This window comes from Canis lupus, chromosome 10, assembly GCF_048164855.1.
Source record: "Canis lupus baileyi chromosome 10, mCanLup2.hap1, whole genome shotgun sequence".
NCBI lineage: Eukaryota > Metazoa > Chordata > Mammalia > Carnivora > Canidae > Canis > Canis lupus.
In genome coordinates, this window is record NC_132847.1 from 64,022,226 (window position 1) to 64,041,142 (window position 18,917).

An 18,917-nucleotide genomic window follows, 5' to 3' on the forward strand; every position below is an offset into this window, starting at 1 on the left:
CTGAAAAGGTCAGCCTGTTCGTTTCTTAGACGCGAGACACCACATATTTTTTTTTTTTTCTCCCCCTGAACTGGAAAGACAGACCTACACCTTTTCTTGCCTCCTGGTACATAATTAGACATGGTGCGGCTCTAGAAGCCAGCCAGCCAGCCCATCCTCTGCACTCGTTCAGAGCCTCCTGGGCTGCTCACAAGCTCTGAAGGGTCCTCCTTCCCTAGCCCCACACCCTGGGGTTCTCCACTTGCTGTTTTGTTAATTATGACGATGATCCCCCACCCTCCTACTCGCTTCACTCCCCCAGTACAGTCCGTGACCCATGCTGTCTCTGGCAGAGGGAAGGTCTGAGGATTTCTGGGGGAAAACAACAACAACAACAACAACAACAACAACAACAACAACATTTTAATCATTCTCACTCCAGCGATGGTAAAGATTCTTCATGCGCATTGTAACATAATAATAAATGTGCCCATGAGGAAAGAATGATCAGCAGCTGGTGTCTGACAAATTATCTCATTCCAGACAGGCAAACAGTCCACAGTGGGGAGGGACTGGAGCCTGAAGAGGCAATTTGGCGCACGATTGGGGTTTCACCTCTCAGATGATGGAGGCCCAAATGGCCCACCAGGCCTGGGCTTGGGTAGACGTTTTCTCTGGTGCTCCCATTGTCCCATCGCCTTCAAGAGCTCCTGACAGCCATGGAAGAGGGATTACTTTCTGGGCTCAGCCAGCCCATCTCTCACTCCTCCTCCAGGGCATTCGTATTCCAACCACAAGAAGCAATTACAGTCCACCCCCGCCATGGGCCACGTTCTTCTGGGCAGTGTACACGCTGTTTCCTCCTGTCATGACGCCCCGGCCCCACCGTACACTCCTATCTTGTGTTCAAAACCCATCTCGGCTCCTTCTCTAACTGTGCTAAAGACTATGAGTCATGCTCTCTTCTGGAAGCATCTTCTCCCAGTAATTTTACCACACCATGCTGTGGTTATTTGTTTTCTCTGCATTTTTGACAGCAGCTACCATGTGTTTTTAATGAACTCCGAGTGTAAGGTACCGTTCTAAGTGCTTTTCTTCTATAGCTTGTTTAATCCTCATGACCCTTAAGAGGGAGGAATTCTCCCCTTTTTTAAAAAAAGAGGAAGCTGAAGATTTATTTACTTTGCATCCTTGGCTTCAGCAGAATCCCTGCAGCGGGTGGTGCAGCTGGAAAAGCCCCACCTCATCTCTGCTCCTGTCTCCAAGAGACCTTGTGGGCTCGTTGGCCTCTATGGGCCCCTCTTTATAGTCCACCACACGGCCTATACTGCCCTGGTGGGTCGTTATGAGGTTCCAAAGGAATGTGCTCTGGGGATGCCTGGGGGGCTCAGTGGCTGAGCGTCTGCCTTCTGCTCAGGGTGTGCTCCCGGGGTCCCAGGATCGAGTCCTGCATCGTGCTTCTTGCAGGGAGGGAGGCTGCTTCTCCCTCTGCCTGTGTCTCTGCCTCTCTCTCTGTGTCTCTCATGAATAAAAAGTAAAATCTTAAAAAAAAAAAAAAAAAAGGAATGTGCTTTGCCTATGTTGTTCTTATTACAGGTCCTGAATGTGAGTTTGTTTCTGGTGATTTTTAAAATGCTGGTTTCCTTCCAGAGTGGGCACTGCCTGAGGGTCAGGATGCTGCCCCCCTGTTCACATCTATATTCCCAGTGACTAGAATAGTACTTGTCACCTGTTAGGAGCACATTTCTTAAAGAATGCACGAGGAAGGAATTGAGCAATACCATGATATGATAACCTGATCTGTGTTTAACCTGGGTCATGATTGCGGCCAACATCCTATGAAATGAGGCTCTGGGACAAAACAGAACCCACTGAGAACTGGGAACTTTTAAGCAATTATTCCTTGGATTGCTAACTTGGATGGAGCAGCCCAAAGCGCTCATAAGCATTTCTCCCCTGCTTAAAGTGTTACATCCCTTCCTGGGGGTATGATTGGCCATATTGGGATCATTCTTTTGATTTCTTCTCTTATCACCAAGGAGGAAAATGGAGGTTGAGCTATCTCTTAAAATAGCCTTTTAGAACAAAGTTAGGAAGCAGCTATTCAGCGACTACGATCTGCATCCCTACTATGTGCTGGGCAGTTACCTACATAGAGAAAGGTATGCCGTGTGTGAGGATGGCGGTCACAGTTTCAGCCTCACTCAGTCTCCACGTGAGAACAATATCATTATCCACCTTTTATAGATGATTAAAACTAAGTCTCAGACTGATTCTATGACCTGTCAAAGATCTTATGTCTTTTAAGGAACAGAATGGAAACTTGATTGACCATGGTACAATAAGAAATGCTAAAGGCTAAGGTCAGAACCTATTAATTCTGTGAAAAACTATCAAATGGAAAAGTGTGGAAAGGTTGGCAATCTCTGTTTATGAGAGTAATTAAGACATTGTATATTTGGTATCTGTACTGTTGGAAAACAGAGCAAAGAAGAGACACAATAAGTTGCCGATGTCCTTAATGGTCAACACAGAACACAGGGCTGCTTGTAAGCCTGAAGCAGGCAGCTTTATTTTATTTTTTTAAGAGATTTTATTTATTTATTCATGAGAGACACAGTCATAGCCAGAGGGAGAAGCAGGCTCCCTGTGGGGAACCCATACAAGACTCCATCCCTAGACCCAGGGATCACGACCTCAACCACTGAGCCACCCAGGCATCCCAGCAGGCAGCTTTAATACACGTGCTTGCTGCAAGTGTTTGGAGATGGGACCAGCCTCTACCTTGAGTATTCCTCCCAGAAAACCTGGAAGTGAGAGAGATCTCTTTCTTGACTGGGGTGTCTCTAAAGAGACTCCAAGACTTCAGTCTCTTAGGTTGTATCTTTCACTGTGGGATTAAAATCTGGCTTTTGATTTTCATTCTGTAGCAGCCTCCTTTCCGCCTATGTTTATGCTAGACGTATAAAAGACTCGGTCATCCATTATCTCTGGGGTTTAGAAATAGCCACGTCTCCTGTTCTTGTGTTGCAATTTGGAACCGAAGAAGACCAAAGACAAAGAGAAAAAATAGTTTCTGGTATTAGATTTCTTGATTGGTTTAAAAACCAATGTTATATTTTTAACAAGAAACCCAAAGGGACCCAGCCTGCTCCACAGCCAGTCACTGAACAGTCATGGCTCCAGGACACAGAAGGAGCAGTTGAAATCTTCATTAACTCCCCTCTGTGGGAATAACCCACACTCACATGGTTAGGCTGATGGCTTGATGTGTGCATTTCCTTTTGGAACACTGGGTTTGCAAAGATCTTATTTAAGTTGGGACTCTTTGTTTCTACCCTGGGTTTTGAAAAACTGGAATTAAAGGGAACAGGGATATTAATAGGACTTGAAGCATCCCCTGCTAAGATAGGCCTGGTTGAAGTCACATTCCAGACACTCTCGTCCCTGGAATCTTGTCTGAGGTAGTTCTGAGTTGAGATGGAGAGCCGCTGAGATTGCTGTAGGGGTTATGGAAACTGGACCTTAACAAAGCCTGCCGAAGGGATTCACTGAATATTACAAAATACACATTCTGTGCAGGACTAACTGAAGCTTATCATTAAGTGTAACCTGTGATATGCAAATATATGCAGTGTTTTATGTAATAATGTATAGGTAACAATGGGTTCCTCCTAAGAACTTCCAGTTCTTCCTCACTAAAATCAAAGACAACTTTAGGGAAATATGGCAAAAATGAAAAATTGTCTGGCTGGTCTGGTCTGGACCACTGGGCGTTGTCCTAATTCCACTGGGCTCCATGCACAACCTTCTCCAAGTAGTTGTTTCTGTTACCATGGGCCGCTAACATTGGCTTATTTCCTAGAGTTCTACTCACAGTTGTTCCAAGTTCACTTGGAGTACCTAGATCTTATCAACAATAATCTTAAGATGATGTTCTAACTCAAATACTCCCCAGTGTTGCCTAGACTGGCATAGTGATTACTATTCTGGGGAGGATTTCTCTTTCCACTTGCTTTTAATTGCAACTCTGGAATTCTAATCCAGTGCTGTCCTATAGCAATATGATGAGAAATACAAATATGAACAACATAGGTAACGTCAAATTTTCTACTAACCACGTTAAAAAGAGCAAAATAAAAAGAAACCAGTGAAATTAATTTAGTTTATATATATATATAGACATATAAAAACATCAAGCATGCTATTTCAGCATGTAATCAATTTTTAAAAATCATTAGAGATCTCTTACATCTTTATTTTTTTATGTCATATTGTTTTCCAAATCTAGTGTTTATTTTGCGCTTCTGGCACATCTGAATCTAGGCTAGTCGTATTGCATGTGCTCAAAAAGCACATGTGGCTAGGTGGCTACCATATTGGACAGCACAAATCTATTCTTGGGGCTTTGTGTTCTGATCACATGAGAATGGCAACAGATTGTCATCCTGTTCCCATTTTGGTAGGATACATAACTTCCTGATTCAGAGCGACTTGAAAATAACTCCCTGCTCCCCCACCAAGGAGTTGCACCATGACAATTCCAGTGCACTGAACTCCGCAGCCTCGTCCATGTCCATGCACCTTGTGCTGTCATTGTTTAGTCATTGCCTGTATAGTTACCGTGTTGAGCACAGTAACACAAAAAGCATTTCCATTCCATAGCTTTCCTTTCATAATGTGTTATTGTTGTTGCTGCCATTGGTTGTTTTTACCTAGGTACAGCAAGGATGTGAAGATGCAAAGATTCTTTGACTTTACTCTTTCACTTGCTTGTTTCCTTTTCCTCCTCCTTTGTTTCCTGTCCGTGGAGGTATTGTCACCTTCCTGCTTCTATGCTTCACAAAGTTTCACCCCACCTCCTCTTCCTGGAAATCTTCATGTGCAGAATGTTCAGTAGGTCATCTCAGAGCTTCATTCCAACTCCACTCAAGCTGCTTCATGCCTACGAGGAGAGTAGGAGAAGAGGACAGACAGGGACTCAGGCTTGAAGGCAGTGGGCACGAGGAGTGATGGGAAGTAGAAAACAGAGGAAGAAGGTAAAATCGCAGAAGAGAAAGAACTGAGAGCAAAGAAGCCACTGAGTGTGTGGACAGCATAGAAAATGGCTGGAGATTACAGGGGGGATGGTACTCTTAAGCTGGTGGGACAATCAAAATATACGAATTGTAAAGGTTAAGTGAAATGTTTATTTTATTCCTTTCTCCTCAGTCAGCCTGACTGAATACGATTAACAGGAACACTGCACTAGCTGCATACTAAAATTAGATGCTAGTTCGGCTTCTCACTCACCACATTAATGCACAGACACCTCTTACACATAAATGCCTTTCTCACCAAGCTCAGGCACCTTGCACATCCTGCCCAAAAGTTGTATGTTAGAGAGGAGTCATGGAGCTTCTGTTCAGGAGCTTGCCTGTGCAAGTTGGCACCTGTGGTGCTGTGGAAAACATACCCATTTAGAGCCATCAGACCTGAGGCCAAGTCCTGGCTCTACACCATCTTGGCGATGCACTTTTGGGCAAACCCATCTACCTCGCTGTTTCCTCGTCTACCAAAGGGACATGCACATCTCTTCCTTACCTACCTTATAGGGATTTGGAAGAAAATAAATCAGACAATGAATGAGGAAGCACTTACAATGTCTAAAATCTTATGCACCAGGATGAATGTAATTATGTCTACGTTGGTCATATGTCTAAATACTTGACAAAGTGCTCCCAATTTACAGGTAGACAGAACGAGACCCAGATGAATCATAGTAACTTGCCAACATCTCCCAGAGACCAATGATATGAGATGAAAACCTATTCTACTGCTTTCCAGCCCCAGGCCATGTCTAAATCGTGTTGTCTTTCTGGAAAAAACATTCCTCACCCAACCTTCTCTCCAACGGTATGCCCATTCAGCCATCAAGAGAGAAAAAAGCAAAGGTGTTTTTCAGAATTTTTTAAAATCTGTCTTGAAACAGTAACTCTTTGGAAAGATTGACATCAAAATGATTTCTCCCAAAATTTCTTTTCTTCCCCATCACTTATGTATATTACTTTGTTATTACTTGTAAAAGCTGAGACACTAGGAATTTTTACCTTAAATGACTTAAACATATGTCTTTGGGGGTTTTTTCTGTATTAAATGCACTTATAGCAAGAATATACAGATTTTTAAAAATGTATTTGTTTTTTTAATTCTACTATAACTAATGTACAGTGTTATATTAGTTTCAGGTGTACAATATAGTGATTCAACACTTCTATATATCACTCAGTGCATATCACAGTAAGAGTACTCTTGATCCCCTTCACCTACTTCACCCATTCCCTCACCCGCCAGATTTTTTCACTTGCTAAATATTTTCATAAATAAATACTTTGTTAATTAATTGATTTTTCAGTAAAATATTTCACAGAATAAAAGAATTCCTTTTCAGTTCTCAGTTATGACTTGCATATACAAAGCCAGTGATCATCACATTTATAAGCACATTCACTGTGTACTAATACTGCTTAAATATGTATTCTTCAACTCTACTTGGTGACATGCAATAATGACATCATTACTAAGCTACTGAGCTGATACAAACCCCTGATCCAAGGCCTTGGCATATTACATTCACCCATGAACCTTAGTTTCATCATCAGTAAAGTGAAAATAATCTCATCCGTGTCACTCTTGAGATAAATAAAATACACAACTTTTATGTAAGAGCTTTAAGAAATTCAAACTCATATAGAAAATACATCTTTTTCCATTATAGTTCAAGCTATTGTTTATTAAGCAAGGATATTCAGTTTTGCACTACTGTACCCCAAAGGTCAGTCTTCCATTGTGTTGATCACTAATAGCAAAAGAAAAGGCCTGTGACATTAAAGAGGGCAGGAATCTGAAAGGGTGGAACAGACATACTAAGAAATTCAGCCTATAAATCTCAGAATTATTTGGGGATTATCTAGTCTATCTCTTCATTTCTCGGCTGAGGAAACAGAGCAGGTGATGTGAGCAAGGAAGGCTTTGCTTCCACAGTGCAAGAATGAAGACCAAACCAAAGCCAGAGAATAAGCAGCATTTTCTGCCTCTAGATGTGTCACTCTACCATGCTGCCTAACTGAAGAGGATCAAATTCCACATCCTCTGGGTGGTAAAAGGCCACCTGTGGATGCTACAGCCTCAGAGAGGTCACTCAAGAACTCTCAGAGGTAGAATGTTTACAATGGACTCTGTAATCAGACCTGCCCTGCCAACTTTCCTCTCCCAAATTCCCATCAACTGTCAGCTGTCCTCTTTACCTACCCCTGATGATGGGAAACGCAATGCCCATCTATGCCATGTTGACCTAATTTTCAAGCATTTTCTCTTTTTCTGAGTAGGATGCCAGGGTAGAGCCATTAGTCAGCATGGTTACAAACACAAGCAATTCATTACTGAACAAGTCATCTCCCTGAAGTTGTATTAAGATGTTTAGAAGAAAAGTATCCAATGTCATGAGTGAGTGTGACAGGAGACTGAACACACACCAGTAGTCAGGATAGAGTTCCCCCAGGCCACGGTGACAGACCGAGAAGTGAGACAAATATAAGGAGGAGGGTCCCAGACCAAGGAAAGAGCTCTTGGAAATGTTCTCAAGAAAAAGGGCCAAGGGAGTTCTGGGAAAGAAAGGAAGGCCACAGTGGGGGAGCAAAATGTGGAAAACCAAGATGGGAAAGAGGTCAGGAAGCCACTCTGCCCACGATACAATACTTTATAAGGCCTTGTTCCTTTGTCTTTCAAGTTTATCTATAACTGCCTTGAAATGGGGTGCCTAACTACAGGTCAAAGGACTTTGATTCTACACCAGACTGCACGGGTACAAATTCTGGCTCTGCAGATTACTAGCTGTGAGATCTTAGAGGAGTTATGTATTTTTCTGTGAAACCTCATCTGTAACTGGAAATAATAGTAATGTTCCCTCAGAGTGTCTTGAGGATTAAATAACTTACTCTACATGAAGCATGTAGAACAGTGTCTGGCACATCCTAAGTGCCATGGGAAACCTGGTTGTTATTAGGATGGTCCAAGTCAGCGGCCTGACTCCTAGTTTCCTTCTACCGTTTGCTTCTGTGTCAGTCAGGTCTTCTGAGAAGCAGATTGGGTAGGGAGAGTTTCAACTGCAGTGCCCATTGGGAAAGTCATAGAAAATTCACTGAGAAGCTCCAGAACAAAGTTTGCCTATTCACGGAACCCTACCTGTGTGGAAGTGGTCAGGCCCTAGTAGAGCCAACCATGCTTGGTAACCAGTCAGGGAAGAGTGCTGAGGGAGAGAGCAGCCTCAGCTCCAACACAGTACGCTGCAGGTTCTTTTCTTTTTTCTTTCTCCTTCCCCCCCAGATTTATTGAGATATTATTGACCTATAACATTTCTAAGTTTAAGGTTTACTGTGTGATAGTTAGATACATGTATTATTGCAAGATGATGACCACAATAAGATTTATTAACATTCCAACCACCCACATAATTACCCTTTGTGTGTGTGTGTGTGTGTGCATGTGTGCTGATAATATGTAAGTTCTACTCTCTTAAAAAATTTCAAGTATATAATACATTACTGTTAATTATAATCACTATTCTGTGCATTAGATTTCCAGATAATATTTATCTTTAAGAGCATCCGAGGAGTGCACATATGGCTGCCACAGCTTCTGGCTCACTGAATAGGTCCCCCCGCTCGCCGACTCTCTCTTGCATCTTCCAGACACTCAATTGCATTCCTCTGCTGACCCCTGGTCCTCTTGGTCTGTTTGCCCGATCTGACCTCCTCACTAGGCTCCTAACTTCATTGTTTCCGTGGATGCCACTTCAGCTTAACCCTTTCTACCCTCAGGTGCACGTGCTCCTTTCAGTTTCCTTGTTATGGGAACCTAAAAGCCTTGTCTTTCTGATACATGGCAGCCTTTTTGGGGAATCTGAAAATAAAGATCTCATGAAAAGGGGATGGTAAAGAGGTACCAACATCAAATAGAATGAGATTTCAAAGCTGGTTCTACCCTTTATTAATTGTTCAAATTACTAAACTTCACTCAACCTTAATTTCTCTATCTGCAAAATGGAACTAATGCCTGCTTTTCAGGATTGTGGTTAGGATTGGATGAGATAATGTATGTGACAGGTTCCAGCACATTGACTACCATATAGCAGAATACTCAATAAATATTTTCTTTTCTTCCTTTTTTGACATTTTTGACTTCTCAAAATTAATGACTGCTAGCTTCCTTCTGGTCTTCAGGTGCTCTTCTTATGCTACAATACTCAGTTTTAAAAGTTCCAGTCTATCTATAATAACCTTAAAGAGGTATTTGCAAAACAGAATGAAATGCCTACTCCACACTGTGGTGGTATGACCACCATGAAATACATTATGTCTGTCCACTAAGACCCAGCTTCAGTGATTGCCCATTAAACCTAAGATAATATTCAAGCTCCTTAACATGGCCTTTGTCATTTGGTTCCTTCTGCCAGGAATTCTTTTCCTCTCAGACACCCACTAGTTGTGCCCTTTAGCACTCACTCTCCCCAGGGAGGCCATGCCCACCTCCTAATCTGAATTAGCTCTCCATTATAGTCTTTCCCTAAACTCTATTCTTTTCCCTTAAAGAATTTACCACAGTTTATACTTTTATACCTATTTCTATGGCTATAATTGTCTACCTTCCCTATAGACATTAAACTTCAAAAAAAGGCAGAAATTATATCAAATCTGGGGCACCCAGCATGGGCAATCAATAAAACTATAGAATGAATGTATGATTCATCTCCCTCCATTCAAACCAAGATGGCACTACTCTTTTTTGGCAAGTCATCTCACTGTTGATTCATATTCAGCTTCTTGTTCACCAAAACTCCTAAGGCTTTTAGACACTAACAGTTAGTCATCATGATCTATATTATGTGCATGTATGTGCACATGTATGCATGTTTACCATGAGCAAAGACACTATTTGGGTAAATAATGGGTTTTCAGGACAATTGAAAGGCATATGGTGTGTGTGTGTGTGTGTGTGTGTAAGGATAGATAGGGTATTGACAAGGTCATGTAGGTCAAATCATGGAACATTTATAGCAGTGAGAGGCATTGGATAATATTTTGTATGCAAAAGTGGAGTAAAGGGACAATGCTTTTATTCATAATTCAAGAATTGGGCTCATGAGCAGGCAACTAGGACCAGCTCATGGAGATCATGAAGAAAACCCCAAAGCCATGTTCCAAAATGGGGCTTGAGTGCTGGGAATCAAGGTTTAAAGACTCAGAAACAGAAATGAAACAGACCTTAGAGCGATGGAGAGAGATGTCACTGAGCATGTACCTAGAGTAAATGCAGAAGGCAGAAGCTGAGTCTAAAAGACAACTTGGCATTTATAGCAGCAAACTATGCTGGAAGAAAATGATAAGTTTTGAGAAAAATGATGAATTCATTATGGAACAAACTATAGGAAACTCAGATGTGAATGAGCTATAGGGCTGCCGAAATCCTGAATTCAAAGGATTGCTAGATGGAGATGGAGAAAGAGAAATTGGGGAGGGAGGAGGGCCAGGAGAGGAGAGAATGTCAAAAGGGAAGACTGGTTGACCTCTTCAGTATTGCAGAGAAGATGATGCACACTGATGGAAGCCCAGAAGACAGAGTGGAATTGGTCCCTGATGATCTTGGGTAGAGCAATTTTAGAAAAAGTGGATGTGCCAGAACCATGTGGTGGGTGGGTGACGCACAAGTGAGAGGTAAACCTATAAAAGCAGATACATGATATGAGACATAGTGTGCACCATGGCTGGGTTTTCTCTGACCATATTTGTTTAACCTTCTCTGGCCTACTTCATACTTTCCAACAGTTTCAATACATCCTGAGTTTTCTCTACAATGCTTTCTCCTATTGTCCTTTGTTACATGTTCTATTTTCTGTCTTTTTTGTTACAGCCTTCTTTATTCCTGGACTCTCTCCCACTTGGGTTATTCCATAGATTTAGAGTCAGAATTACCTGTTTGAGAATTATGTCCACTTCTGTTGACACTTTCCCGACTCAAGGAGGCATGTTGTGGAATCACAGCTAGTCCTCCTTTAAATTCAGCCACACGCACAACCTTCCCACTTCCAGAAGGCTGCTTCCAGCACTCATGGGGATGTCTGTTATATGGAATAGATGGTGCCCCCTTGATGGTTAATCTTCAGACAAGAATACAGAAAGATAATTAATTAACAAAGGCTGTGATGATAAATAAATGTGTAAACAGTATTAAATTTGTGAACTATGTGAATGTAGTATGGACTGTAGGGATGTTAGGCCATCTGAGTCTGAGAATGCACATCTTGTTCAACTATGAAGGGGAGAGAAGTCTCCTCCCTTCCTGTGTCTTTTGTCAGTGTTTCTGGAATGTGTACTTCTTCCAGATTTGTGCATACACACCCCTAAAAGACTCCAAGCATTTTTTCTCATCAGAAACATCAGTCTGTACACTGCTATCAGATTTCTCTAAGATTTTTGTGGTTGCCAACCTGTAGCCTATAGCCCACACTTGGTATTAGAGAAGGATGGAAAAAAACAATGGGATGCCCCACTCACATAAAATTGTCATATTTTTTCTTTATTACTTCTGGCTTAGTTATTCTTCCTCCAGTCTCACAACAATGAACAATTATCAGGATCATCTGGATGCCTAGACTCCTCTTATTCCCTGGTCTAACATGACATGGTAGCTTTCTCTCAAGTCTCTGTTAGTAGAATTCTTGTGTTGGTCAAGGAGAAAAGCAAATTTTGACAGAGGTGTACAGACCATTCAATGGGGAGTTATGTTCTCAACCGGATGACTGGATATCCACAGGCAAAAAAAAAAATTACAAAGAAATATAAAATCTCTCTAAAAAAGATGTGCAAATGACCAATAAACTCATTAAAGATTAGTCAGCATCATTAGTCATTAGAGAATTGCAATTCAAAACCACAATGAGATATCACTTCATACCAAGTAGGGTGGCTATAATCTAAATGACAGACCAAAAGAAGTGTTGACCAGGATGAAGAGAAATTAGAACCCATGCATATTGCTGCTGGGTATGAAAAATGGTGTAGCTACTTTGGAAAACAATGTGACAGTTCCCCAAAATGTTAAAATATAGAGTCACCATATGACCTAATAATTCCATTTTTATGTATATAATGAAGGGAAATTAAAACATATGTCCACACAAAATTTTCTGCACAAATGATTATAGAAGAATTATTCATAATACTCCAAAAATGGAAGCAAGCCAACTATCCATCAGCTAATGAATGAATAACCAAAATGTGGTATATTCATATAATGGAATATTATTCAATTATACAAACGATACATGCTACAACATGCATGAGTCTTTAAAAACATTATGTTAGGGGTGCCTGGGTGGTTCAGTTGGTTAACGTCTGACGTCAGCTTGGGTAATGATATCAGGGTCCTGGGACTGAGTCTCACATCAGGCTCCCTGCTCAGTGTGGAGTCTATTTGTCCCTTTCCCTTTGCCCTGCTCGTGCTTGCTCTCTCTCTCTCTCTCAAATAAATAAATACATCTTTAAAAAAATAAAAATAAATAAAACATTATGCTAAATGGAAGAAGGCAGACACAAAAGGCCACATATTATATGATTCCTTTTATATGAAATATCTGGACTAGACAAGTCCAGAGATAAAGTTTCTAGTGTTGTCTAGGACTGTGGGAGGAGGGAGATAGAATGAGGAGTTTGCAGGAGACAGGGGCATCGTGGCCGAGAGGTGTGGGGTTTCTTTTTGTAGTTATGGATTTTGAAGGTGATGGTGGTTGCACAATTTTGTGAATATACTAGAACTCACCAAATTGTATACTTTAACTGGTGAATTTTATGATATTTGAATATCTCTATTTACAAATATAAAGGAAGAGGAAGAGAGAGAAGGAAAAGTAAAGTAATGAATGTTAAATACAATGATTTCCAGGAATGGAGAAAAGTGACCAGAAGATAAGCTGGCCACCTTTGCAATAAGATCAGGTTTATTAAAACTCCAGGTTTCATGCATCTTTTCATGTATCTTTTCAACTCATCATCTAATGACCATCTTAAACTGTAACTCATAAACTCTAGGGGTGTCTGGGTGGCTCAGTCATTTAAGCATCTGCCTTTGGCTTAGGTCATGATCCCAGGGTCCTGGGATCGAGCCTCTTGTTGGGCTTTCTACTCAGCGGGGAGCCTGCCTCTCCCTTTCCCTCTGCCACTCCTCTGCCCCCCCCCTCTCTCTCTCTCTCTCTCAAATAAATAAATAAATAAATAAATAAATAAATAAATAAATATCTTGAACTGTACTCACCAGCTACAACATTATGCCCAACATACGTAACAGTGGGCTTTTACACATCATGCTATGGGTGCTATGCATTTGGATAGATATTTGATGTGCCCTAGACAAAGCGATGTGTGCTGCCCACTTGCTCAGTGGGAGTCTACTTGAAGATTCTCTCTCCCTCTTCTTCTGCCCCTCTGCCTGCTCACACACACTCTCTCTCCCCCTCTAAAATAACTAAATAAATCTTTTAAAAATTATAATTTTAATCTGAAGAGTTTTAAAGATTTTTATAATAGTAATAGAATAATAACTAATTTTGATATAGTACCAAACAAATCTCTATTCAGCTGGGATGACCTCTCTCTCTTCTGAACTTCTCTAACCTAGGATTTCACCTCTCTTGGTAGCCTTGATGGTGCCCTATCTTCTATTAGTCATTTTCAGGTTGGGATTATCTCACTATAGATTATATACATCCTTCAGGGAAGAATTAACATTGCATTCCAGGACCTAACACAGGGCCTGCCTGCAGTATCTTGGGCTCAGCTGATGTTTCTTGGTGAACAAATCAATGAACCCTCAATTCCATTTGGAATGGTCAAAGTAGACATTCAAGGAATTTTTTTTTAAAGTAGTGTAAGAATGTTACTGATCTCAAAAAAAAAAGGGAATTTGTAGCCTGTGCCAATTTTGGCCTTCCCCACATTAGCCCCACTCTCCCAAGTGGCACAGCTCCAACCCTATCCTATCCTGTTTAGGTTTTTGAACATCCACAGTGTTATGTACAACTGGAACACTGTTCCCCTTACAATACTAGGTAGGTTTTGGAAAACCCAGAAAACCCTGGCTGGGCTTAATGTTTAACTCTCTGGAAGCAGTTTCCTGCATCTATAAATGTTCTTTTAAATATAGATGAATCCAGAATTCAGAATACAGATTGGTAATTTTCTTTCTGGATCTCCTGTGGCATCCTCAAGATTACCTTTTATGAGGCCACTATAGACTGTGGTTCCTGCAGCGCAAGCACATTCAAAGGAGCCCTGTGGGCAGTGAGTTGCTCAAGGGGAAAGCAAGCTTTGTACAGGATTTTAAAGGCCCCAGAAATCTGTGAACACCTTCTGCTACTGTTGCCTACGTTCATAGACTTTGGTACCATTTGCTTTCTCATCCCATAGCCGGTGGAAAATATTTTCGGAAATTTTGTTTCAATATAAAACTTTTATTTAGGAATTGATACTGGAGAGGGGAATTCAGAATTCTGTAAAAGAATTAAAACATGTCCAGTACATTTTTAGATGTCTTTAGAAATCCAATGTCTATTAGGTTACAGAAAGAAGTGTGGCTCTTCCAGGATTTTGTTTGCTCACCATTTATTGCATTTGATATTTCCTAAGTATAATAATATATGCAACAACCTTTGGCTTTACAAAGTACTTTTGCAGCCTGCTTTCATCTGTTGCTCAAAGGTGACTGTGAACTTCATTTGAGAAGCAGAAATTGAGGTTGAGGAGGGTGGAGTGACCTCCTGAGAACAAACCATGTTACAGCAGAACTGAGACCCCAAACGCAGTGGTCAGGCTCTGGATTCTATCCATTATATTTAGACATATGAAGACCAGACCCCAGAGGGAGATAAGCATAATGATTTAAGGGCGTATTTTCCAAAATTAATATTGATAGGAAAAAATTAGCCCCAAGATATGGAGAGGATGTATACTGTGGGTTCATAATCACATCTCCCTCTGATCACAGTGAAAATGCTACCTTGGCCCCGGACTGAATTTACAGATAATAGGAACTTCCAGCTCTTAGGTCTGGGATCCAGGCAAACATTCCACAGGACAAAGGTTCACTGCTGTACATGCTAGCATAAAACAGAAATGCTGTAGCATTCCCATATGCAAACAACTTGGCAAAACAGTGTAGTGTTCCAAAAGCCATGTACTGAATGGAGACAAGATCTCAGTACAAGCTGTGGGAGCAGAGTGAATTTATGAAGCAGAAAGTATGGGCTGAGGAAGAGATCAGCCCAGTAACAGTTTACTGGCCTTGCTGTTCTCTTAAGAGGCACTAATGGTAGTGGACTGGTGCAATGGAAGTAAACCCAGCTTCATTTAAAGCAGTAGCATGAAATTGGTTGCAATAAAATTATGCATTAAGTGTGCATTATGTTTAATAAGACTGGATTGCACTTCCCATGTTTACTCTGTGACTATTGAGGCTGATCCAATTTTCTAAAGTTCTCCAATTGGCTCACGATCGAGTTTCCGGCCAGAAGGTCAAATTTCCCTTGCTGTTATTATATGTCTCTATTACTTTACTATGGCATTTACACTTTATATTCATTACTTTTTTTTCTATCTCTTGAACCTTCCCCATTCCAAAATGCTCCCTGTAGATGGCCCGTGTGACACAAATTAGAACAACCTTGATAGCTGTCAACTGGAGACTGTCCGAGAACAAAAGGACATTATTGCAAACCAGCACTGGAGGTAATCTCTTGTGCTTTCTCTGAAGGCTTCTTAATGGCCTTTGAGAAATAATACAATTCAGATCTGCAACCAGGAGACAAAAGAAGGAGGTTGGACAGCATGGGAAACATGTGACTTGGTCTTTAGATCCTACTGTCCTGGGGTTAGGAATAATTGTCATTAGAAAGCAGAGGTATCTATTTTCATTTCACCATGTATGTATTTATTAATTCATCTGTTAGCAAACACTCATTGGGGACCTACTATGTGCCACTTACTCTGAGTGTGATGGGAATATGTCAATTATAAGACATGATCCTATTATGATTTTATAGTCTAATGGGGATGGGATATAGGGAGATTGATCATAAAAATATAACTTCAATACACTGAGATAAGTGAAGTGTTAGAGGAAAGAAGACAATGCTTTAGTAGAAATAAGGAAGGGTAATTAGTTTTTCTAGTGAGGAAAATGGACTTTACAGAAAAGATGAAGCAATTTCTATAAAAAAGGAAACAAGAAAAAAAGAAAGAAAAAGAAAGAAAGAAAGAAAGAAAGAAAGAAAGAAAGAAAGAAAGAAAGAAAGAAAGAAAGAAAGAAAGAAAGAAAGAAAGAAAGAAAGAAAGAAAGAAAGAAAGAAAGAAAGAAAGAAAGAAAGAAAGAAAGAAGAAGAAGAAGAAGAAAGAAGAAGAAGAAAGAAAGAAAGAAAGAAAGAAAGAAAGAAAGAAAGAAAGAGAATTAAGGGCATTCCAAGCAGAGAGAATGGCATATGCAAGGATGCAAGGTATGGAGGTGTGGAAAAGTATGACATATTTAGGAAGTCACAAGTAGATTTCTAGGGGCGGCCTTAAAGGGTACCTGGGCTGGCATGGGATATGAAATGACAGGAAATGAGACCAGAGTGTGAGGAAGGTTCAAATTCAATGCCACTGGGGTTTAGATGCATTGTTGACAAATTCTCCCAGCCTGAGAGATTTGGTCTTTATTTCTACAAACTGGTTTAAACCAGGTGAAGAAAAAATAGGACCCTTTTAAAACATCTTTCTGAAAGATTACATTGAAGGAAATGTAAAGTAGCACATGGTATATACACATGCATACATATTTCTGTATATATCACTATATGTGATATGCAGTGATCTAGTGATATGCATATACCATATATATGTATTTTATTATATCTTTATCTACTTTCTCTTTACCCTATAAATGGACTCAACAGTACTCTCCTATGACCTTTTAAATAGTCACAAAGTTCTACCATGATAAATTCATGGGCATCAATTTTACTGTCCCACTGTAGAATAGGACAAAATATATGAAGCAACTGTTTTCAGGCATTGGACGACAAAGAGTTCAGAACTCTTATCTTGAAAGCAGAGGAGCCCACAAGGTGAACTGCAGATTCATCCTATGTTTCTGCATGGGAGTATTCTTTAAAGTTCTGCCCACAGAAGTGGAGCGCAAACAGAAAGTGTAGGAAAGGAAACATAGATAAGAAATCAGAGCTGCCCTGGCAGCGAAAATTTGCAAGGCAATATACTAGAAAGAAGGGAACTGTGCAGAGAAGGACTTCCAGAAATTTTCTTTGAGTCTTATGTTTCCTATAAAACACTGCAACAGAAAGACGTTTAAATAGATATAAATAAAAAGCCAGTAGATAAATTCAAATGGAGTTCTAAAACAAAAGCATTTTATTTTTATCATGCTTTCTACTATTAATGGATTTTAAATTCAACTTTCTCAAACTTCCCTACCCAGAGTTGGATTTTTTTTCTTCAGTACCCCAAACCATTTTTTATAGCCTTTCCTAATATCCCCTACTATGATATATTGTGGGTATTCATTCCCATGTTTGTTTTCCACACTCTGCTGTGGGTTCCTCCAACTCATGAACCTAGCACACCGTGGCTAGAGTGAATGAATGGTGGATAAATGGATGGATGGATGAAAAAGGTTTCTGCCCACTCGTGCTGCAATGGTCAGGAAAAAAGAAAATAACAGGGAGGCAGATTCTACATTCCTCTCCAAAAGAGGGAGCAATAGAGTTATTATCACCTGGAGAGTTCTCAGAATTAGCAAATTTAGGAAATTCAAGTTATTGCCAAATAAATCTTTGGCTTGCTGAATGTATTTTCATTTAAATCAGTTATGAAATTACTTATGCTATATAAATTTCATTTTATGTTTTATTTTTAGCATTCTATATTTCTATAGAAATATACAAAAACTTTCCTTCTGTGCTATGGGTACTGCACTGAGATTCTGCTGCTAAATTTGTCACTTTTTCATTAAATCAGTTTGGCTGTTATTATCTTACTAAGTGATTTATTTTCAATTTTTCTCTCAAACATTTATTAAGTTTTCAAGCATACAGAACAGTTGAAAGAATTGTACAATGAGCACTAATATAACCACCATCTAGACTCAATAATTATTAACATCTTGCCATATTTATTTTATATCTCTATTTATATACAAAGAGTATATTTATATTTTTGGTGAAAGTAAATTATAGACGTTATGAAATCTCACTACTTAAATGTTTCAACCTGTATCTCCCAAAAATAAAAGCATTAGTTTTCATGACCTCAATGCCATTATTTCATCCAGAAAATAAGCATCATCTAATGACTAGTTCATATTCAAAATTTTCCCAGCTGATCTCAAGATATATTTTATAGATTCTTTTTCAGGCTGGGATCCATGAGGGCTCATACATTTTGTGTGTTATATATCTTTTGTCTCTCTTACTCTACAACAGTCCCCTTCACACAGTTTTTTTTTTTTTGTGACACACTTTTTTGGAGAGACCAGGTCAGTTGCCTTCTAAATGCCCATATTCTGGATTTGTCTTATGGTTTCGTTATAATATCATGAACTGTTTCCTCAACTGCCTGTGTTATCTCTAATCTAGAAATTAAGACTAAAAGCTTGATGAGATTCGAGTTAAATATTATTTGGCTTTGTTGCAAGAATACTGTAATGGTGATGCTGAGCATTCCCTATTCCTCCAGGAAGCACATGATGTCTCAGGCTGCTGTGTGATTAGTAAGGCTAAATTTGATCACCCCATTGTAAAGCTAAGACTTTGCATATACAATGAGTCATTAATCTCAACATGAGCCTTTAACTGAGCTACC